Source organism: Triturus cristatus, chromosome 12 (genome assembly GCF_964204655.1).
Source record: "Triturus cristatus chromosome 12, aTriCri1.1, whole genome shotgun sequence".
Classification (NCBI taxonomy): domain Eukaryota; kingdom Metazoa; phylum Chordata; class Amphibia; order Caudata; family Salamandridae; genus Triturus; species Triturus cristatus.
In genome coordinates this window covers 116,879,919-116,903,061 of record NC_140595.1, presented here as the reverse complement: position 1 = coordinate 116,903,061, position 23,143 = coordinate 116,879,919, and the positions used below count along the sequence as shown (strand labels likewise).

The 23,143-nt window shown below is 46.3% G+C and overlaps 1 protein-coding gene across 4 annotated transcripts in view; it reads right to left on the bottom strand.

The window, feature by feature from the left end:
- LOC146772809 (protein S100-A16-like) overlaps positions 1-22,886 on the bottom strand; it is a 65,304-nt gene extending 42,418 nt beyond the window's left edge. The window contains exon 1 of one of the 4 annotated variants that reach the window (XM_085637860.1): positions 22,760-22,886. The gene's annotated coding sequence lies outside the window, so the exon portion shown is untranslated. The remainder of the gene's footprint in view (positions 1-22,759) is intronic. The other 3 variants (XM_085637858.1, XM_085637859.1, XM_085637861.1) reach the window with 3 other exon arrangements.
- Positions 22,887-23,143: the final 257 nt, after the last annotated feature.

Here is a 23,143-nt window from a genome sequence, read left to right as displayed (position 1 = left end):
AGGAATAACTCCTATTATTGAGAAAATGATTCAGCAAGGAGTTTTGAGAGAATTACTGAGTAGCCCGTGTAATTCACCGATAATGGGGCTAAAGAAGCCGAATGGGAAGTTCAGGATTGTACAAGATTTGAGAAAGGTTAACAAAATTGTGGTGGCATGTTGTCCTATTGTGCCAAATCCGTCAGTGATTTTGTATCAGATTCCACATGATGCTGAGTGGTACACAGTGATTGATTTGTGTCATGCTTTCTTCTCGATACCATTGCATCATGACAGCCAGCCGATTTTTGCATTTAGGTTTGGCCAGCGTATTTTAGCATGGTGTCGAATCCCACAGGGGTATATAGAGAGTCCTTCGATATTCAATCAGTTATTGAAAAAATCATTGGAGAGTCTGATCATGCCTGAAAGCTCAGTACTAGTGCAATATATTGATGACTTACTTGTGGCATCAAAGACACGTGAAGCTTGTGAAGTAGATACCATAGCTTTACTGAATCATCTGGCAGATGGAGGGTTAAAAGTATCCCCAGCCAAATTGCAATTTTGCAAGAAAGAGGTGCATTATCTTGGACACAATATTGAAAAGGGTCTGAGAAAGGTGACTGATGACAGGATCAAAATTATCAGGGGAATGAGGGCCCCAAGGACCCAGAGAGAAGTGAGGATGTTTCTGGGGATGATGGGTTATTGTCGTCAGTGGATTAGTAATTTCTCCCTGATAGCAAAGCCACTGATTAAGCTGACAAAAAGTGAGGTGAAAGATCCATTAGAACTGGATGGAGAACAAATGGCAGCATTTGAGGAGTTGAAGAGCAGAATGTGTGAAGCCCCTGCTTTGGGAATGCCAGACTATGAAAAAGCATTTGAGTTGTACTGCAGTGAGAGGAATGGATGTGCACTTTCAGTGTTAATCCAGAAGCATGGACAACTGAGAAGGCCTATTGCGTACTTCTCATCGACACTTGACCCTGTAGCTGTGGGTTTGCCAGGTTGTCTGAAATCAGTAGCTGCTACATGCAGAAGCTTGGAACAGAGTGAGGGTATAATAATGGGATATCCTGTAAGGGTATTCGTACCTCATAATGTGGCAATTCTTTTGACGAGAAGCAGAACTCAATATATGTCACATAGTCGGCTTACTAAATATGAGAAAATCATTCTGGGAGCATCAAATGTGACTCTTGAGAGATGCGTGAATGTGAATCCAGCAACATTATTGCCTGATACTGAAAATGTGGGTGCAAAGGATGAAGTGGATCATAATTGTTTGGATGTGCTTGATTACTGTACAAAGCCGAGACCAGACATAAGAGATCTTCCATTACCTGAAAGTGACCATGTGCTGTTTGTGGATGGATCATGTCTGAGGAATGATGATGGTGTGCTGAGTGCAGCATATGCAGTGTGCAAAGTTTCAGAAGTTATGGAAGCTTCACCATTGAAAGGAGTGAAGTCTGCTCAAGTTGCTGAATTGGTGGCATTGACGAAAGCTTGCAAGATTGGGAAGAATCTAAGAGTGACTGTAATGACTGATAGTCAGTACGGATTTGGAGTCGTGCATGATTTTGGCCAGCTTTGGCTACAGAGAGGTTTCTTGACGTCGAGTGGGACTCCAATAAAGAATGCTGAAGTGATTGGGAAATTGCTTGAGGCGATACAGCTGCCTAAAGAATTAGCAGTTGTAAAATGTGCTGCTCATGGACAAGGAGATGATTTTGTTACCCTTGGTAATCGTTTTGCCAATGACATTGCACAATATTGTGCTAAAAATAATCACTCGATTAATAGGGAACGAGAAAAGGAAATGTCTTTTTGTTCTGTGATGTTTACTAATGTCCTAGAAACGTGGAATGAAGTGAAACAGTTGCAGGATGAGGCAGGAAATGAAGAAAAGAAAGATTGGATCAAGGCAGGTTGTGCCCCAAGAGAGACAGATCATGTCTGGATCTATAGAGATGGTAGACCAGTCATGCCCAACTCTATGCTGTCGACAATGGCAAGAATGTATCATGGCCAGGGGCATTTGGGAAGGGATGCGATGATCAGGTCTTTTAAGCAGACTTGGTATAATGCAAAGTTCAGGCTGATTGCAGAAAGCATTTGTCAAAGATGTTTGATTTGTCAGCAATTTAACACTGGGAAAAAGACAGTGGTGAGTCTGGGAACGATAGTCAGAGAAGGTGGTCCTTTTACGAGAATGCAGATTGATTTCATTGAAATGCCCCAAGTGAACAGATTGAGGTATGTTCTAGTGGTAGTCTGTTTGTTCTCGAGATGGGTGGAGGCCTATCCGACTAGGAGAAATGATGGAATAACAGTGGCAAAGTTACTGTTAAGAGAATTGATTCCTAGGTACGGGTTTCCAGTAACGATTGAGTCTGATAGAGGTGGACACTTCTATAATGAGCTCATGAGTTTAATTTGTGAAGCATTGAGCATACAGCAGAAGCTACATTGTGCTTACAGACCAGAGGCTTCTGGTGTAGTTGAGCAGATGAATGGCACAATCAAAAACCGAATTGGTAAGATGTGTTTAGCCACTGGAATGAAATGGCCTGATGTCTTGCCTCTAGTGCTAATGACTATAAGATCTACTCCACATAGAACTACTGGTTTGAGTCCACATGAGATTTTGATGGGACGTGCAATGCGACATGCATTTGTGCCTGTCAATAAGTTGATGACAATAACTGATGACATGATTTTGGATTACTGTAAAGGCCTGGCTGACGCAGTTCATTCTGTGTTTCACCAGGTTGGAGGAGACGCTACAACACTTGAGAAGAAGCAAGCTCATGATCTGAGTCCAGGGGACTGGGTGAGGATTAAAGTGCACAGAAGAAGAAATTGCTTGGTTCCAAGGTGGGGAAGGCCAACACAAGTTATTCTAACTACGACAACTGCAGTAAAGTGTGCCGGTGTGAAAAACTGGGTGCATGCAAGTCATACTCTGAGAGTTCCAAATCCAAAAGATGGGACTGGTAAGGAGTATTTTGAAGAGTCAGATTCCAGCGATGATGGAGAAGCTGAGCCAGTGAGAAGGAATCGGAATTTTGGAAGAGGTGAGGGAGAAAGAGAGTCAGGTGATTCTTTCTTTCCAGGAGAGGCTTCAAGAGAACCATTGAGAGTCTCAGAAGGGAGATCAGATTCTGTAAAAGGGCCTGAAGTTCCAACGAGCAGTGGAGAAAACAGAAGAGAAAAGAGCAATTCCACAGTGACTACTTCTGAATCAGATGAAGAAGTTGAGAATCCACTTGAGATTACACCTGAAGAAGCAGGGTCAGTAGAAGTTAGAGAGGGACAGATTGCGGAAGACCCCCGAGGAGGTGTAGGGAACATTCCTGATAAGTTAGGTGAAGGGACAAGTAGACAGCAAGAAGATTGCGTGTTGGAGACCCGAGGAGGGAAAGAGTTAGGGAAATCTCAATTGGTGGTGGGAAAAACTGTGGAGCTAAGGAAAACTGCTGAAGAACAAGAGGCAAATGAGACAGAATCAGATGAAAGTGAGAATGAGAAATCAGAAGGTCGAGTTCTGAGAAAGAGGACTTGGATTGGAGAGAGAAATAATAAAGAAGTAAGACCAAAAAAGGTTGTAAGAGGAGATCTTTGGCCTAACAACAGGATAAAGAGGCTGAGATACAGACTGACACGAGCAAATACATCGAAAGCTGAACAAGTGAACGAAGTGTCAAGTCAAAATCCAGCAAAAGGTGAAAAGCAGAAAGAGTTAAAGGAACCAGAGGAAATCAAAAGAATCAGAAAACCTAACCAGAAGTATAGGTCACCGGAATGGACGTACGTGGCACTGTCTGAAGGTGAAGAGGCAGAAAGTCAAGGAAATCCAGAGGAGGCCATACGTGAAGTGGTTGAGGAAGATACAGGTGAAATCCTGAAAGTTACCTTGACTGACATCGGAGAAAAGTCAGATACTGAGGATGTTGTTGGAGATCTAATACAATTTGATGTTGAAGAAGTTGAAGTGAAGAGTGATGAATATCCAAATTGAGTGAACTGAAGAAATCACTTGGAGAAAAGTGAAAAGAAGAAAGTCTGAAATTTAGCTGTTTGAAGTAATCCAAAGTTCTAAGAAGTTCCAGTAGTGAAGTAATAGAGGCTGAGTCAAAAGACACGGTCAAAGTAGTAAAATGGCTAACATAGAAAATAATCAAAGTAGATGTGCCTTCTTAAAAAGATGGTGTAGAATGTGCTGCTGCTGTACTGGATTATTAATGCTATTATGGGGTGTACTAGCTTTATTAGTTACCTTTAGAGTTACAATAGGTACATTTGAAATACACACTGAGAATGTGACTAATGTAGAGAAGAGTTCGCATAAAGTAGTTCCAACTAGAATTAGTAACACATACATAAAGATAGGTCAATTAATGATTTTTCTAGCAATGTTTTTTCAAAGTTGTTATATGAATACGTGAAGACGATGGAAGTTAGGGATTGCTACGTATGTATGCAATTACCTGCATCCGTTTCAGAGGGAGTTACTTATCACCATTTACCAGCTACGTATGGAATTTCATGTAGTGTGTTGAGTAGTGTTTTTTATTTGCTAGGAAAAGTAGATTATGAGATGTCTAACAAAGATAACATTTTTGGGCAATTGCCTATGAATAAAAAGCTGAATCCAGCTAAAGAAGCTAACATTTTTGGTGAAATTTTTATTGAGAAAGAAGAATTAACATTAGATTACATTTTTAAGAACAATTTAACTTGCAGTTTGAAAGAAGAGGAGAAAGCTTTCCTAAATATGGTGGAGGAAAGGAGAATGAGCATGCATGAAAAGGCAGAGAAATATAAAGTGAGTGAGACAATTTGGGACATTGAGATGGGAAAAGAGTTGAAGAATGGGGCTAGTCCAACTTTAGCTCTAGATGCACCACAGAAGGGTAAACTATGCATTACTAGAAAGAAATCCCAATATGATACATATTTTGTTGGGACTAGTGAATGTCATGATACATACTTCATTGCGACAGGATGGGGTTTCAAGGGAGGAGAGGATCCGGTTTTCCCAGGAGTGTATTATGTTTGTGGGAACAAGGCTTATTACAGGTTGCCTGACCATTGGTATGGCACGTGTTATGTGGGCCTGGTCTTTCCAAAGATCTTTCATATAGATAAGATAGAAGATGTAGAACATATTAATTTACTAACATGTTTTAGGAGAGAAACTTGGTCAGAAATTGTAGGTGATATCTTTAGAGCTTTAATTCCAGCAGTGGGAATTTCTTTAAATGCATATGGGATTCGGAAACTGTCAACAGTGGTGGATCGCTTATCGACAAGTACCGCTGGAGGGTTTCTTTTGGTGAATACGGAGATGATTGCCGTACGTGCCATGTCTATGCAAAATCGACTTGCCCTTGATATTCTATTGGCCAAGGAGGGTGGAGTTTGTGGAATGCTGAAAGTTAAACATTGTTGCACTTACATTCCTGACGAAAGCAAAGACCTGAGGGTCTATATCAAAAATATTACTGATTTGCATGAAGAATTAGTACCACTGGAAGCTGAAAGTATCTGGACTAAATTAGCTGATAAAGTGATAGCTGTTAAGAGTTTTATTGCAAAGATAGGTAGTACTATTATAGGTAAGATATTGTTTCCTTTGACCTGTGTAATTGTTGCTTTGTTGATACTAAGATTGGTGTGTTTGTGTTGTAAAAACAGGGGAGGGAAAAAGAGAATAATTAGAAGCAATGCTGAAAAGAAACAAAAGAGGTCAAGGAGAGATCCACAAGAGATAGAATTAGAAGAGTTGAGGGAGAGTGTGTACTTGGAGACGAAGAGGGATGATGAAAGGGAGTCTGGTGTGTAGTGTTGTGAAAAAGAAAAAAGACATTTTCAATTTCTCCTAAAATGGGACTAAATTTTTTTTTTGGGTTGTTTTATTTGGTGATGATATCACCAAAGGGGGGATTGCTGGAGCAGGGTTTTCTGTTGAAAATTTATCGAGTTTTCAGCTCCGGTTTTGCCTATACGTCATAACTAAAATTATTAATCTATAATCGATAATTATTGGTTTTGTGAGAAATTTTGACTAACCAATATGATTAACAAGAGAAACTACATGTGGGAATGCATATATGTTGCTTAATAATAATGTGCAGGTTTAATTAAATGAATGTTGCTAAGTGCTGTTTGTTTTAAAGCACAAAACGCTTTTGAAATAACGTGTACTAATGCTTTTTTGTGTTGCAAAAGGCTAGATAATTGCATACACATAAGGGTATTAGTGGGGATCAACACTGTTTTATCATTATGCTGTGGTAACGTTGTTTTGTGTCTCTTTTAATTAAGATGGCCTGTTTTGGCCTAAAACAAGATGGCTTCCGTTTACAGCCTGCACTCGAGTGAATGTGAATATGTCAGAAGGCCTTGCTGAACATGGTTGACAGTCACCTGACCATGGCCTCTGCTGGAGTTTTGAAAGTTTCCGTGATGACAGCGACTCCAGGCAAGCTTCCAACTGTCCTTGGAGGAAAAGAAAGCCACAATGAACTTTGTGATTACAGCGGTGGCTTCGCTATGGTTCCGAGGAAATGTATTCATGAAAGTATCTTTTGCAAAACTCGAGTTTCCTTCTTCCGTCTTTTTATTTTTGTGATTTTTCTGAGCGGAGGTTGTAGGAAGGTGGATATCTGACTATGGTTACCCCCAAATTTTTGCCTAGTGTCTAGCTGGTTTTTCGACTTAGTTGGCCTGAGATCCTGCCATTCAGGATCTCAGCCTGGCTGTTCTCTCTTTAAAGTGGACTCCATGTACCCTAGGTACATACCCAATTGGTTGGATCACCCTGTCAGCCCCTGTACCAGTGTACACTAGGTACCCAGGGCATTGGTGTACCCAAGGCCTGCCAGGGGCTGAAGCATGTATTATGCCACCCCAGGCTTGGCCTAACAATCTGACACAACTGGCTGATCACTCAGCTGGGGTAAGTTGGTGTAATCACCTCTTACTTAGGTGTAGTATACCTATACCTAACCTTAAATGGGACACCTGGTAACCTATAAGTCACTCCTATGGCAGGCCTTAACAATCCTGAAGGCAGAGTGCTTGGTTCCATGTGAGATGGTGCTCTAGCATGAGCTTAGCCTGTCTGCAGTGGTCGGAACAACTTCCTTCTACTGTTTCCAGATATCGTCTACCATATACTCTTAAGTGCATTATGAACCTCGCGGTTAAATGCTATCTTTGGTTTGGCTTTATCAAAACATGTTGAGTAAGGTGTCATACGAATTGGAATACTAACCCCTCGACAATTCTGGCGACGGGGTTAGCATTCCACCCTTCTAGAGGGACACGACATGTACAGTACCTGAAACCCGGGTAAAATCAGACATAGCCTCAGCTCCACAAAATGGATGCTGCCACCACAGACACAAGTCTGCCCTCCTGCTGCTGGGAGTCCTTCCAGCTTGGGAGGTGTGGACAAAGGGTTTCCTGCCAGGGGAGGTGCATGCACCACCCCAGACAGGATTTTGTGTATTGGTCAGGTAGGGCTTGGAAGAAACCAGACATGCCTGTGGCTCACAAGGAGCCTCGGTGCATATGCCAGTTCAAACCGGTCCTGGGGCACACCAGTCCCGGGCCTGGGGCGAGCTGGACAAAGGATTGGGGGTGTAACCACCCCCCTTCCTGGTCCCACCCATAGGGAGGGACCTAGCAGGTAGTCCGGCCCCTAGAATCCGCTTAAAGGTAGGAGCTGTGTCCTAAGACTTCAGACATCCTGGAATCAACTTAACACTAAGAAGAAGATGGGAACTTCGACGCTCTGCTGCACAGAGGACTGAAGCCAATCTCCCCTGTGGTCAGGGAGTGACCACCTTGCTAACGCAAGCACCATCCAGCGAATCAACGTCTGCTTTGCCGCCGCCTCCCGCCGGAGCCCGAGCCCAGAGACTGACAAGACCTGGACCTCCAGACCTCTCACCGCCCGATCCACAGTCCCTGAAAAGAGGAGACCCGTGGAGGCACCGAGACACGTGGAGCCAGCCATCTTGAAACGACCACGATAAGCTGACAAGTGCAACAACCGAGGCTCCCTCCAAGTTGTGCTTTGAGATCTGAGAAGCCCAACACCCGAGCAGCATTTGCACCAAAGGTGAGCCCTCCAGCATCTCCACGATCTGCGTGGGGCCCTTCTGCATTTTGCCACTCGACGCGCCTAACCGGTTGCTGGCCCGCTGGCTAGTGGCCATCTTGGCGACGAACTTCACAAAATACACCACTGGTCTGGTTGCTCCAGACTGGCCCTTGCTCCCCTCCAAAAGAGCAGTCCCTCTGACCTTGCTGGTCAGAACCATCAGCTTATTTCTTTCCCTACAACAATTGCTTTTGCCAAGGCTTGTTTGCTTCGATCAAGTCGCCGACACCGCCGACAGCGAGAGCCTGCGTGGGACAGCTCGTGACTCGACTCCTGGATGTCGTCGACTTTCAGGGACCCCGTGGCTGCAGAGACAAGCTACACCTTTCTTCCTGTTTGCACCCGACATCGCCTGGTACCCACCTGGTGCCACGCCGGTCACTGGCTAGTGACTGTGAACACTGTCCCCTCTGCTTACAGGTCTTCAACATCTCCGATCCACTCTTGGATCCACCGCATCTCTTCCAGACCGACCGCCTGCAGCATCTTTATCTACAGGCTCCACGGAACAGATAGAAGAAACCCGACGCACTTCGAGGCCTATGCACCCGCTTCCTGTGGGTGAGGTAAAGCTGGCACTCCGGTGCCCAAGTGTAGAGAATCATCTCTAGTGTCTGTGTTTCCAATCTTAAGTTCCTAGGTCATCCGGAAGATTCCTTTTGCAGTAACTTTGTACTTTTTACGCACCCATTGAAACCTATGGGAGCTCGCGTGTGACTATTTGCTCTGCACACGCAACCCGTGGACCTCCTGGTCACTAACTGAAGTTAGCTCCTTGTAGGCCCAGCGATTCTAGAGGCCCTAGGCCTTTTCCCTTTTCTGTTCGTGGTACTTATACCACTATTTTAGTATATGGTTCGAGTGGCCACCAGGGCCTATCCATATAAAGTGCAACTTCTGTGTATTCTACTGTAATCTTGTTTGACGATTTGTGCTCCTGTGCTCATAAAGAGACTAGGGGTTACTCTGAGAAATAAATACATATATATTTTGAATATATATCTGTGTGGTGTCCTTTCATTGGTATAAAAGGGGGTTGCATTTGGTAAAACAGCTGGCTTAACACGCTTCAAGAGTTTAGCCTCAAAGACTGCTTAGCCTACGCTACCACTAGGGCAGCTAGTCCGAAAAGGTTGACTTACAACCACACCATAAGGGTTGCGTGGCATGGTACAAGGTGATCACTTTAACTAGTGAGCATCATATACCAGGCCAACTTCCCACATTGGTGAGCAGCGGTTGGATTTGAGCTTGCTGTGTTTTACCATTGTAATCTCTTGGTTACCAATTGAAAGATCACACAGGTACCTGTAGGTACATATAAAACAAGATTAGATATACATAAGTTCTACTGAACTTAGTTGTTGTAGAGCAAAGGGAGTAGCACACCCTGACTACAACTACTAGATAGGTTTAGTAGGAAAACCCAAGTGTAGGTAGATTGCAACACATCCACCCACACTTAAGAGCAATGGCTGGGGCAGAGGGGTCCAAGGTACCCATCTCTGTTGAGAGTGACCCCCAGAGGGCACCGTCCATCTTTGCTACCCTCAATCAGAATGAGCTCAGGCATTTGGCAACTCTTAGAGGCCTTAAACAGCCCAAGAACCCTACCTCTGCTGAGCTCAGAGAACTCTTACAGAATGATGAAAATCAGAGAGAACTCGAGAAAGCTTCCCAGTTAGCCCCCTTAGGGACAGGAACAGGAGGCCCCCCTTCTGAAGATGCCACAGAGGTACCCCCTTCCAATAGTCACCCCTTAGATGGGATGCCTACCACAGAGGAAGAAAGTGATGGGGATACAGATGTGAGTGGGGATGAAGGGAGAACTAGCCCAGTGCCAAGTGTTATACTTGGCCCAGCTAAACTAAGGCTATTGGGGACTGACAGTGGGTACACCCCATTGGATCTCCCCAGTGGACTTAACACAGGGCTTGGAAGGCAAAGGAATCGCTCAGGTGACTCCAATGCTTCCCATGGCTCTAGAGGCTCTCAAGGTCACTCCAGAAGGAGACTGACCACCCCTCAGAGGAGGGAACATGAGGCCAGAATGCAGGAAGCCCAGCTGAGGATCAGGAAGCAGGAGCTAGAAGTAGCCCTGATGGAAGAAAAACTGAGGAAGGCTAGGCAACCTAGAGAGAGTGGGTCTATACCCACTGGTGGCAGCATTGTCCCTAAGGACAAAGATAGGGTCTTTGATAATAGGAACCTGTCTAAGGTTGTGCCCCCCTACAAAAGTGGGGATGACATCCACAAATGGATAACTGCTCTTGAGAGAGCCTGCAAAGTACAGCAGGTTCCTGAAGACCAGTGGGCAGCAATCCTCTGGCTCTCCTTTGAAGGAAGAGGCAGAGACAGACTCCTCACTGTTAGAGAAGAGGATGTCAGAAACTACAGAGTCCTGAAGAGTGTTCTGGTAGATGGGTTAGGCTTAACCACTGAACAGTACAGGTTAATGTTCAGAGACACCCAAAAGACACAGACTCAGGACTGGTCTGAATATGTTGAATGTGCCACTAAGGCTTTGGAGGGTTGGTTGCTGGGAAGTAAGGTATCTGATTATACAGGATTGTACAATTTGATGATGAGAGAACAGATTTTAAGTAACTGTCAAAACCAGCTCCTCCATCAACACCTGGTAGACTCAGATTTGACCTCTCCCCAAGAATTGGGAAAGAGGGCAGATAAATGGGTCAGGACCAGGATCAGGCCTAAGAATCAGGGTGGTGACCAAAAGAAAGATACCACCAAACCTCAAGAGAAGGGTGGGGATAAAGCAAAAGAGAAATCTTCCTCAGGGCCCCAAAACTCCACACAGGGTGGTGGGTCCCAAGCTCCCTCCTCTACCACAGGTAAAAAGCCTTACTGCCATGAGTGTAAAACTCCTGGGCATTGGAAAACTGACAGCAGTTGCCCAAGGGCTACAAACAAAACTGTTCCTCCAATTACTCCTGTCACACCACCTATTACTGTCAGCAGTAATCCCCCAGGTGGTGGGAGTGCCCCCAAAAATGTGGGTGGGTTTACTTGGGGAACACAGGGGGGCCCTGGCTTAGCCAATTCCCCTGCAGCAGATACTCTTGTCTGTGATGGTGGCATGGGGTTTGCCAACTTCACTGCCTGTCCCAACACTTTGGGTAGGTACAGACAGGAGCCCTACATCAATGGTACAAAGCTGAGGCCTACAGAGACACTGGAGCTAGCATCACAATGGTGTCCCATTGGCTAGTTCCCTCTGAGCAGCTTTTGCCTGGTTTCTCCTACCAGGTGACCAACATTGATGGCAAACAGAACAGTCATCCCATGGCAGAGGTATGTCTCAGCTGGGGAGGTGTCACTGGCCCTAAAAGGGTGGCAGTGTCCCCAACCTTGCCTGTAGACTGCTTACTGGGGAATGACTTAGAACTCTCAGCTTGGGCTGGAGTTGAACAAGACACCCATTCTAAAATGGTAGGCCTGTCACAAAAGGGTAGGGGGGTTGTGCCATTCACAACCCCTGTCCAAATAGATTTCCTCCCTGAAAAGGTTGGAAGGGCAGTGGTAGCCACAGCCCAGGCACAGACAGACTTCCCTGTAGAGACTGGCAGAGCTGTGACAGTCGCAGCTCAAACACAAACTGAGTGCCTCCCTGAAAAGGTTGGCAAGGCTGTAATGGTCTCAGCCTATACTCAGACTGACATAGGTGTAGTGAAGCCTGAAACTATGGATCACTCCACACAAACAGAGAGTAGTGGGGAGGAAGAAAAGTCTCCCTCTCCCCAGACATTAGGAAAACGTCAGCCTCCTCAGGGAGCTGACCTCACCCCTTGTGAAGGAACTGCCCCAGAGGTAGCCAGGCCTGGCTTGGCAGAGCCTCTGATGTCAGTGGCCCCTTCCAAGGTGGGACCCAGTCTGGTGCAGGTAGCATGCCTCTCTCTACCCTGCCTCAGTCAGCCCAGGGCTGCAGAGGTCAGGGAGGCCAGTGGACCCCAAGAGGGCCCCTATCCACAAGAACCCCCCCATCAAAAGAATGAGGATTGCCTGGCTAGTAGCCCTAGTCAGGTGATGGGTAAAAACATTCCTGAGGGATCTCCTTTACAGGTAGTTAGGGACCTCCCCCAGAGGGATTCTGTTGGGTACAGGCAAACATGGGACCTTAGGGCCCCAGACCTGACCTGTCCCTCCAGTAAGCCCACAAAAGGGACCCAGCCTCCAGCTTTAGGTAGCCAGAGGCTGACCCTGAGAGCACAGTGCAACTCAGTTAAGGAAAGAAAGGCATCCATGGTGGAGGATGATTGGAGGAAGCTGAGGCCTCACTTTGAGGACACTCACTTCAGTACTCCATCTCAACACCAGCCTTTTACTTTGCCAAGACACACCAAAGGTAGAGATTCCCTATGGTGGAGACCCTCTGATACCCCTAGGGTGAGGGATTGCTTAGTGGACCATGAGACAGGGGGTAACCATGCCAGTGCTGGTTCCTCCTTATATGGCCACTTGGGCAATATAGGCTTACCTGGTCAAGGTCAGCCTTATCTCCCTTCGTTTGGGGGGGGTTGTGTAGGAAGGTGGATATCTGACTATGGTTACCCCCAAATTTTTGCCTAGTGTCTAGCTGGTTTTTCGACTTAGTTGGCCTGAGATCCTGCCATTCAGGATCTCAGCCTGGCTGTTCTCTCTTTAAAGTGGACTCCATGTACCCTAGGTACATACCCAATTGGTTGGATCACCCTGTCAGCCCCTGTACCAGTGTACACTAGGTACCCAGGGCATTGGTGTACCCAAGGCCTGCCAGGGGCTGAAGCATGTATTATGCCACCCCAGGCTTGGCCTAACAATCTGACACAACTGGCTGATCACTCAGCTGGGGTAAGTTGGTGTAATCACCTCTTACTTAGGTGTAGTATACCTATACCTAACCTTAAATGGGACACCTGGTAACCTATAAGTCACTCCTATGGCAGGCCTTAACAATCCTGAAGGCAGAGTGCTTGGTTCCATGTGAGATGGTGCTCTAGCATGAGCTTAGCCTGTCTGCAGTGGTCGGAACAACTTCCTTCTACTGTTTCCAGATATCGTCATACCATATACTCTTAAGTGCATTATGAACCTCGCGGTTAAATGCTATCTTTGGTTTGGCTTTATCAAAACATGTAGAGTAAGGTGTCATACGAATTGGAATACTAACCCCTCGCCAATTCTGGCGACGGGGTTAGCATTCCACCCTTCTAGAGGGACACGACATGTACAGTACCTGAAACCCGGGTAAAATCAGACATAGCCTCGGCTCCACAAAATGGATGCTGCCACCACAGACACAAGTCTGCCCTCCTGCTGCTGGGAGTCCTTCCAGCTTGGGAGGTGTGGACAAAGGGTTTCCTGCCAGGGGAGGTGCATGCACCACCCCAGACAGGATTTTGTGTATTGGTCAGGTAGGGCTTGGAAGAAACCAGACATGCCTGTGGCTCACAAGGAGCCTCGGTGCATATGCCAGTTCAAACCGGTCCTGGGGCACACCAGTCCCGGGCCTGGGGCGAGCTGGACAAAGGATTGGGGGTGTAACCACCCCCCTTCCTGGTCCCACCCATAGGGAGGGACCTAGCAGGTAGTCCGGCCCCTAGAATCCGCTTAAAGGTAGGAGCTGTGTCCTAAGACTTCAGACATCCTGGAATCAACTTAACACTAAGAAGAAGACGGGAACTTCGACGCTCTGCTGCACAGAGGACTGAAGCCAATCTCCCCTGTGGTCAGGGAGTGACCACCTTGCTAACGCAAGCACCATCCAGCGAATCAACGTCTGCTTTGCCGCCGCCTCCCGCCGGAGTCCGAGCCCAGAGACTGACAAGACCTGGACCTCCAGACCTCTCACCGCCCGATCCACAGTCCCTGAAAAGAGGAGACCCGTGGAGGCACCGAGACACGTGGAGCCAGCCATCTTGAAACGACCACGACAAGCTGACAAGTGCAACAACCGAGGCTCCCTCCAAGTTGTGCTTTGGGATCTGAGAAGCCCAACACCCGAGCAGCATTTGCACCAAAGGTGAGCCCTCCAGCATCTCCACGATCTGCGTGGGGCCCTTCTGCATTTTGCCACTCGACGCGCCTAACCGGTTGCTGGCCCGCTGGCTAGTGGCCATCTTGGCGACGAACTTCACGAAATACACTGCTGGTCTGGTTGCTCCAGACTGGCCCTTGCTCCCCTCCAAAAGAGCAGTCCCTCTGACCTTGCTGGTCAGAACCATCAGCTTATTTCCTTTCCTACAACAATTGCTTTTGCCAAGGCTTGTTTGCTTCGATCAAGTCGCCGACAGCGAGAGCCTGCGTGGGACAGCTCGTGACTCGACTCCTGGACGTCGTCGACCTTCAGGGACCATGTAGCTGCAGAGACAAGCTACACCTTTCTTCCTGTTTGCACCCGACATCGCCTGGTACCCACCTGGTGCCACGCCGGTCACTGGCTAGTGACTGTGAACACTGTCCCCTCTGCTTACAGGTCTTCAACATCTCCGATCCACTCTTGGATCCACCGCATCTCTTCCAGACCGACCGCCTGCAGCATCTTTATCTACAGGCTCCACGGAACAGATAGAAGAAACCCGACGCACTTCGAGGCCTATGCACCCGCTTCCTGTGGGTGAGGTAAAGCTGGCACTCCGGTGCCCAAGTGTAGAGAATCATCTCTAGTGTCTGTGTTTCCAATCTTAAGTTCCTAGGTCATCCGGAAGATTCCTTTTGCAGTAACTTTGTACTTTTTACGCCCCCCTTGAAACCTATGGGAGCTCGCGTGTGACTATTTGCTCTGCACACGCAACCCGTGGACCTCCTGGTCACTAACTGAAGTTAGCTCCTTGTAGGCCCAGCGATTCTAGAGGCCCTAGGCCTTTTCCCTTTTCTGTTCGTGGTACTTATACCACTATTTTAGTATATGGTTCGAGTGGCCACCAGGGCCTATCCATATAAAGTGCAACTTCTGTGTATTCTACTGTAATCTTGTTTGACGATTTGTGCTCCTGTGCTCATAAAGAGACTAGGGGTTACTCTGAGAAATAAATACATATATATTTTGAATATATATCTGTGTGGTGTCCTTTCATTGGTATAAAAGGGGGTTGCATTTGGTAAAACAGCTGGCTTAACACGCTTCAAGAGTTTAGCCTCAAAGACTGCTTAGCCTACGCTACCACTAGGGCAGCTAGTCCGAAAAGGTTGACTTACAACCACACCATAAGGGTTGCGTGGCATGGTACAAGGTGATCACTTTAACTAGTGAGCATCATATACCAGGCCAACTTCTCACAGAGGTTCTTTTGCGATGCAACATCCTTTCCTGCTCGTTTCGCTTGGTGATTCAATGAACATTTAGAATTTTTTATGTTGCTTTATTTTGCAAGTTATATTATAAATATTGTTAGACTAGGGAGGGTCTAAGGCCACTTCTTCCCAAACCTGCGTTGGTGAGGATCGATGCTGTGAGGACGGCGACTCGGGAGACTTTACTGAGAGACCTGTCCTGACCCATTTATGACATTTAGCTAGAATAGGTAACTATGAGAATAATGATTTTGCTTATTGATTGACTTTATTTTGAACTAATTTTAGATAAAATATCATTTATGAATTACTGTGTTGGTGGTTATTTCTTGTCGATTATTGAGTACTCTGATGTGATTATTGTTGTTTAAATCATGACTCAGGACAGTAACAAACTGATCGCATTGGCCTTACTGTAGATACAGGGTGTTTTAGGAGTTTTCTCTCTTCATGTTTAGTGCTGATAGAGTAATCGAGCGTATGTTAGTGAAATGGGCCCAAGTGTGTGATGAGTGTATGTGCGTGTATCTGTGAAATTACTCTATCCGTGGAAGTAGGGAGAATTTGTATGCCCTGATCTGCAGCAGGAGCACTCTCATTGGGTTAGCGCTCTAGTTTCTGGTCGCCCACTATAAAACGCGCTACGGCGCAACTGCGCATTGATGTGAAGGGGGGAGAGAGACTGTTGGTTAACAATTGCTGCTCTGGCCACCTTTTTATCTTTTTTTTAAAAACTAACTGCTACTTTGCACACCTGTGATTTTGCACTGTGTTTTAAAACTTGTGGGAATCAGTTTCGGCTCGATCCTTTCTAGCGCGGAGCCCATTTTAGAGTGGGATCACTCTCATTGGGTTAGCGCTCTAGTTTCTGGTCGCCCACTATAAAACACGCTACGGCGCGACCGCGCATTGATGTGAAGGGGGGAGAGAGACTGTTGGTTAACAATTGCTGCTCTGGCCACCTTTTTATCTTTTTTTTTAAAACTAACTGCTACTTTGCACACCTGTGATTTTGCACTGTGTTTTAAAACTTGTGGGAATCAGTTTCGGCTCGATCCTTTCTAGCGCGGAGCCCATTTTAGAGTGGGGTCACTCTCATTGGGTTAGTGCTCTAGTTTCTGGTCGCCCACTATAAAACGCACTACGGCGCGACCGTGCATTGATGTGAAGGGGGGAGAGAGACTGTTGGTTAACAATTGCTGCTCTGGCCACCTTTTTATCTTTTTTTTTAAAAACTAACTGCTACTTTGCACACCTGTGATTTTGCACTGTGTTTTAAAACTTGTGGGAATCAGTTTCGGCTCGATCCTTTCTAGCGTGGAGCCCATTTTAGAGTGGGATCACTCTCAATGGGTTAGCGCTCTAGTTTCTGGTTGCCCACTATAAAACGCGCTACGACGCGACCGCGCAGCGGATGCGCGCAGCGGGCGCGCCGGCAGCGCGCCGAAGGCGCGCTTAAGGCAAGCCGGTCTGCGCCCGTCCGCGCCAATATCGCGACCAGCGCCATGGGCTCTGTGTGTGTTAACAGAATCAGTTACCTGCAGGATGAACTTATTTCTTTAAACACTGGTAAGTGCCAGCTGCCGGCCCTGTTGATCGACTATGATACAGCGGGCCCCAATTGTTGCTCGACATGTGGCCTGAGAACTTCTTTTAATCCACTCACAAGCACTAGTAATACTCTCCTTAATTCCTGCTTCAGCCCTGTGGCTCGTCGCATTGGCGACACTGATGCACTATCAACGCCAATCCCTGGCAACATCTTACCTAGTACCAATGAGCTGAACTGTGTGTTACTTAACACAAGATCAATGTCTAAACATAAATATGAACTAGAGGACCTTATATCAGCTGCTAGTCCGGACCTGGTTTTCCTCACGGAAACATGGTCAACTGTCTCTTCTGCCCCAGTTTGGAATATTGCCGTCCCCTCGGGCTACTCACTGGCGCAGGTAGACAGAACAGCAACGGTTGGAGGAGGTATCGCGCTTATTTATCGCTCCCACCTTAAAACTGCTTTTAAACAAGAATCAACATTAGAGGCCGAAGCTATGTCATTCACTGTAAAATTTAACAACTATGAACTTCTATCCGGGCTACTGGTCTACAGGCCCCCAGGAGCAAGAGCTCCGTTTACCAAATCCTTTCAGACCTTCCTAGAATCTTGTTATGATACCGCAACGCTCACAGTCCTAGGTGATTTTAATTTCCATCTAGATGACCTTAATAACTCTGACTCATCTAATTTAATTGATAACATGGCAGGGTATGGGTTGCGGCAAATCATATCACAACCCACTCACTTAGCGGGGCACATACTTGATGGAATCTTCACCAATAATGACAAAATTGAAGTGAAAGACATACAACGGGTCCCTTGGTCAGACCACTCAGTAATATATTTTAAAGTGAACCTTTCTCTATCTGCAACTGGACGGAAATCCCGCCCTCGGTTGATAAATACTCGTCCTTGGAAGGACATAAAAAGTGTGGTACTAGCCGACACCCTGATAAACTGCCTTCCCCACTTGGAGGACAGTAATGAAGGGGACACTAACTTTGACTCGTGGATTAGCAAGGCAATAGATAAGCTAGCCCCAGTGAAATCCACCCAACCTAAAAGATGATTACTGACCTCACCTTGGTATACAGCAGAGCTTAAGCTTGCCAAAATCAAATGTAGGCGGCAGGAACGTCTCTGGAGATTAGATTATAGTCCTACACTAAAGAAGGAATATAATTTTACTCTGGAACAATATAAATCTTTAATCAAACAAGCCAAGACGACATATTTTACTAATAAAATCCAAGAGGCAAAAAACTCCTCTAAGGAACTTTTTAAAATAGTAACCTCCCTAACCAAGAGTCCTAACGACACAATTGTCTGTCCTGACCAAAGTTTTGTTGACAATCTTGCCCTCTTCTTTCAACGTAAGATTCAAGATGTTTATAATGAACTCCAGAAGCTACAGACTGATCCTGACAAGAATATTGGCAACCCCATGGAGGATCGTTTAGCGCTTAACGGTCTGCCCAAATTCTCTCTTCTTAGCGACAAACAGGTCAGTGATGCATTACTTCAAATAAAGTCAGGCTCTCCCCTTGATCCCTGCCCTTCTTATATATATCATCTGGCCCCTGCAGTAATAAGTGCCTCCTTGGCTCCCTTGTTAAATAAGATTATTAGTTAGGGTGTCTTTCCCTCAAATTGGAAAAAGGCCTGTACCAGGCCCATTCTTAAGAAACCCTCACTTGATCCACAGGATACTAAACACTATCGCCCTATCTCCTGTCTCCCGCTTCCATCTAAAGTTTTAGAAAAAATGATCAACCAGGAGCTAATGCAATTTATTGACTCTAATAACCTGTTGGACGCAACACAACACGGATTTAGACCACGTCATTCCACCGAATCAGACTTAATAATGGCTACGGAGGAAATCCACAGAGTCATGGACAGTGGAGGCAGGGCCATTCTTGTCCTTCTCGATCTCACGGCGGCATTTGACACCATTAATCATAGAGTACTACTTGAAAGATTGAATCAATTAGGCATCAAAGACTCTGCTCTAGCGCTTTTGCATTCCTTCCTTGATTCCAGATCACAGCAAATCCATTGGGAGGGTCTTCAGTCTGAAGAATTTTCTCTCCCTTGTGGCGTTCCTCAGGGATCAGCACTATCCCCTACGTTGTTTAATCTGTATGTTACACCACTGGCTAACCTAATAAAGAATCAGGGTCTAAAACTAGTATCTTATGCAGATGATACCCAGCTGGTGGTGTTTCTGACACAAACTGTTGAAGTCACTACGGAGAAATTCAGAAATTGCCTCTCCAGTGTAATGAGATGGATGAGTACAAACTTTCTTAAACTTAATACCGAGAAGACGGAGGTGTTGGAATTTGGTTATAAACCGTCCATATGGAACAACCTCTGGTGGCCTCCAGAAGCGGGTGCTTGCCCTGTTCCTGCACCCATGGTGAAGAACCTAGGCTTCTTGATCGACAAAGACCTCTCATTAACTTCTCAAGTTAACCAGGTCACCTCGGCCTGTTTCTTGATGATCAAGATTCTCCGGAAGATCCTGCCTTTCATCCCTTTCTCCTTAAGAAAAACTGTAGTGAGAGCTTTAGTTCTATCACGCATAGACTATTGTAATGCATTATATTCTGGGATAGGTGAACGACAGCTTTCAAAGCTTCGGTCCCTGCAAAACGCGGCAGTAAGAGTACTGCTGGATCTCCCAAAACATCATCCTACATCAGCAAATATGAGGAGGCTCCACTGGCTCCCTGTGCGTAATAGAATACAATTTAAGGCCTTATGCCTTGTACATAAAGCGGTACATGGAGAAGGTGCGGATGACATGAAATCCTTATTCCCTCGGTATGTTCCGAGCCGTACACTCAGATCCACCAGTATGGGCCTAGTCGGCCTTTCGAAATTTAAGAGGGCCCGGTGGGGAGGCAAGGCCTTCTCTTTCCAGGCAGCAAGACTATGGAATATCTTACCAACAGAACTACGATTACTAACAAGTAAGATCCTATTCAGACAGGGCGTGAAAACCTGGCTCTTCACCAAATCTTAGACTTTCCTCACTCACCTCCTTCTATCACAGCGCCAAGACGCCTCGGCATAAGTGCGCTTAACAAATACCTCAGTCAGTCAGTCAGTCAAAGTGGGAGATTTTATCAAAAAAATCGGGAGAATGGGGTCGTGAATCGGGTTACTGTCATGCATGGGCTTCGGAAGTGTGCTGCTGCAGGATCGGACATTTGAAATGCAAATGCACGTTTGTTTATTTTTCTTACCTTTCAGAAGCATGGAGCGCAATGGCAGGCAGAGAGGGTGATGCAAGTGTTGTGCACTGGCCTGGCAGGTTGCTGGCAGTGCATGCACCCCACCCCCTCCCCCCCAGGTGTGTCAGCCCGGGCTGAAATAGCTTCCCGGGCACAGCCTTACCCCAGTACTTCGCAGGTCTTTAAAAGACCATTTGCATGTGAATGAGGCTTTGTTGGTTTTTAACCCCTTCTAGAGCCCCTGCATCGCCACTCTTACTATTGCTGGAAGAATTAGCGCGTTACACAATACCAAGCCCTTTCTGCTGAAACCTCGAGGAATCGGGCTATTGCTTGCAGGAATCGGGAGGCGGGAGACTAGCATTGAAATCGGGAGTCTCCCGCCGGAATCGGGAGGGTTGGCCTGTATGATAGAGGGTGCGCTTGTCCGCGTGCCAGCCAGGTTTCTGGGTACGGGCGTACACGGGACGAATCAGCGCGCGCCGGAAGCTGCGCTGCGTAATCATTTATTCAACGAACCTAAACTGTATTGTACGCCCTATAAAAGGAACGCACAGATTTCACACAACATGAGGTGATATGGGACAGAGGAGCGTGCTTGGTCGTCAGGAACGACTGGCAAAGTCACTTCTGTCAACGGACCAGACGAAGGTCCTGCTTAGTTATTCAAACACCGTCGGTGCGCCTGCAGCGCGCGCATACCATTCAAAAAGGGGGGTGTGGGGGTAGTATAACCCACTCGCTCCTTACCTCTTACCTGGGCACGGCCGTTACCGGTGTCTCTTGCGTTGCACACTGAGGTGCGCTCTAAGTTGCGCGTTCACAGTAGGTTTTGTTCCCGAGAAGCCCCTTTCGGGATCTCTATCTGATTTGGGAGGTCCTGGGGGGCCGGCATTTCCCAAACCCTATTGAGCAACAGGCTCTAAAGTCCTTGTAGGGGGACAGATCCAGCGGGCCAACAACCTCTGACACTCATACAATTACTCACCTGGGGGCCTATAAACACACACTTATTTAGGCTATAAAACTCAGCTGAAATCAAGATTGTCAATGAATCATTTCGTGGCAGTTAGGGTGATATGACATAAATTATATTCTTACCAAACAAAACTAACCACAGACTCGGGAGATTTTTAAATGTTTATCTAGTTAATTTTTCATGTGAGCAAATGACAGTACAGACTCGTCATTACCAAGGAAGGAAATCAAATGGTTAACACCTGTCACATTTAGGAACAAGCATTGGCATAGCCAATAGGTCTCGCCTTTGGGACATTAGAAGCGTTTAGCGAGAGGTATTAGCAATGTTTCCACACACACCCCTGTATGTGCCCTGCCTAGTCGGCACTAAATTGTTTCGTAAACATCAAGAAAGGTAGATTGTCTCTGGTACAAACGGGTACACCTTGTGGATTTCGTAATTTTTGACCTAAGACGTGTTTTCATTTGTAAATGCTAATTTGTGTCTGTTGGGTTTAGGGAGGTTGGGAAGAGATATGATGGACACGCAGTAGGACCGTGCCAGTGATTGGGTTGCGGTAGCACGTTTTTAGGGAGTCAGTCCCCTTGCCACAGTAATCCCAGTCTTCCGCATCCATCCCTTCTGCCCTGTAACTCCACCGTTGCCACTGACCATGACACCTCTAGTCCACACGCTGCACTCGCTGTGCTGGCCGTTGCATTCGGTGTGCCCTTCGGTGTAATACAGTCTTTGATAAAGCAAGCAGTGCGGTCTGTGTCCCGCTCACTCTTCCCAGTTGTTTTAAACAGATTTGAGTTTAATTACATGTTTTAAACATGAACGACCTTACTTATTACTTACTTTTCCTTGTTTTGTCGGCATTTTTTCCACGTAGGTTTAGGTCTATAAAAAATAGCCGGGACGGAAAGTCCACAACTTGTTACAAAAATGCATAATCGCGGTTGGTTGCTTGTTATGTTAGATTGTATGCACTTTTAGTTAAGTTTCTTGCGCTTCGTTTGCACTTCAACCCGAATGTCTCCAAGCTCTGCAAATGTTGGTGGTCGTGCAAAAGTTGCTGTTTTGACAACATTGGAAGCGACGCTATTCGCAACAATGCGGGTGTCGGTAGACTGGCCCTGGTCGTACTTAAACCACAAACACACAGATAACTTACTCATGGGGTTAAAGAGGTCATTAGTTTAGTGATCGTGATCTTATAAACCACTGATCCACCCAGCCCCTGACAGAAGGACAAGCAGGTAAAATCAAGATTCCATGTTTTTTGTTGAACAAAATCTCTTACAATCCACCTTCGTTTACACAGACGTAAAGGGAGCAATGCTTTGTGTGGGCAAGTACTTACTAGATCTAAATACCTGCACAACTTTATTTTGAGTGAGAGTTCCTGCACGTCTCAATAGTAGGCTCTATACTCCGAATAGAAAACTACTGGCACTTCTCATTAGGAAACAGGTACTCTGGTCTAGTGATAGTAAGCGCACAATGAGACATTCCCTCCTCCCCAAATTCCATCACCTTACCCGCTACGCCCAAGAACTCAAAGAATCAAGGTATGTTGTCTTCTGTCTTCTGTAGCCCTGCTGTGATCTGAAGGAAACTCCCCGGGCACAGCCTTAAATACCTGCTACGTTTTTTCATTTATCTGTCCACCTCCCAATGAAATCACCACGACCAGCCTTTCCATAACCAGCCCCCCCCCCTTTTTTTTCATTTTTCTGTGCCACCTCCCAATGAAATCACCACGACCAGCCTTTCCATAACCAGCCCCCCCCCTTTTTTTTCATTTTTCTGTGCCACCTCCCAATGACATCACCACGACGAGCCTTTCCATAACCACCCCCCCCCCTTTTTTTTCATTTTTCTGTGCCACCTCCCAATGACATCACCACGACCAGCCTTTCCAT